The 1,413-nt window shown below is 31.2% G+C and overlaps 1 pseudogene; it reads left to right on the forward strand.

Moving 5' to 3' along the window:
- Nucleotides 1-424: 424 nt before the first annotated feature.
- LOC145011468 (protein SMALL AUXIN UP-REGULATED RNA 51 pseudogene) lies at nucleotides 425-1,008 on the forward strand (annotated as a pseudogene).
- The last annotated feature ends 405 nt before the right edge of the window (nucleotides 1,009-1,413 follow it).

Genomic DNA, 1,413 nt, shown 5'->3' on the forward strand with positions numbered 1-1,413 from the left:
CCGAATACTCTTATAGATAAGCTAGATTGAACTTGGCTTCGAAGGACTAAACGTATGTGTGAATTTGCATATGGATAATATGGAAAAGAAAACTCAAACACAGACACGCATACATAAATGTATGCATACATATATAACTACTTAACCGACTATTAAACCTCGGTCATTAGTTTTTTCATTAGTGAATGGTTAAAAAGTCTCAACCCGGTCCTGGGAAGGTGTGTGAAATCCTCTCAGGTCAAATAATTTATTTGATATATATATATATATATATATATATATATATATATATATATATATATATATATATATATATATATATATATATATATATATATATATATATATATATATATATATATATGCCAGTTTTTAAAGCATCCTATATATAGTAACCTTTTCATTTGACACCACACCACCTTTTCTTTCACAAACTCTCTCTCTCTCTCTCTCTCTCTCTCTCTCTCTCTCTCTCAATCAAAAGGCCTAAATAGTGACAGAATTTCCCAAAATGGCCTTGAAGAAGTCATCAAACAAGCTCTCACAAGCTGCACTTGTTAAGCATATCATGAAGAGGTGCTCAAGCTTAGGAAAGAAACAACATTATGATGACGTACCCAAGGGCCATTTCGTCGTTTACGTTGGTGAAAACCGCAGCCGCTACATCATACCAATTTCATTCCTATCGAGGCCCGAGTTCCAAAGTCTACTCAGGCAAGCGGAAGAAGAGTTTGGGTTCGATCATGACATGGGGCTAACCATCCCCTGTGAAGAAGAAGTCTTTCAATCACTTACTTCACTGCTTCGATTCTGAGTGAATTAGCTAGATTTACTAATATTATTTTCCATTTTTTTTTTGTTTTACTTCAATTACTTATGTTAGATTTACTCTAACCATGCTTTAAGAAATTATTTGAAGAAAAACCCAAAACATGAAATGGGCCTTTTCAACTAATTTTGTAAATTCTAAAGCATTTTTCTCACAATATTTTTGATTCTTTTGGCTTATTATTTGAAACTTATATTTGTCCGTTAGTCATTTAAATAATGTTAATGGCCACTTAATTACCTTCACCTAGCTTCGAAAATGACATTCTTTCTTTGTGTTAGACGATTAGAATTGCAGCTATATATTTTGTAAAATTAATAAACTTAGTTAGGAAAATAGATTATAATTGAATGTTTCTGCTAACCCTAGGGAAGCATAGACATTGTAGACTAGTTCAAACAAAGATGATAGATATGAAAGTTGTGGAAAAGAAAAAGTTAATTAGATTAATATATCTTTAGTATGTTTATTTATAAATGTAAACGAGTCGATCTCTTACACTTCGTTTTTCTGTGCAACTTAACGAGAGAAAAGAAATGAAATAGATGGAAATGATAAGAATTTTAAAAAAAATGGTGTTTTCG

This window comes from Lactuca saligna, chromosome 8 (assembly GCF_052625555.1).
Source record: "Lactuca saligna cultivar CGN05327 chromosome 8, ASM5262555v1, whole genome shotgun sequence".
Taxonomy (NCBI): Eukaryota; Viridiplantae; Streptophyta; class Magnoliopsida; order Asterales; family Asteraceae; genus Lactuca; species Lactuca saligna.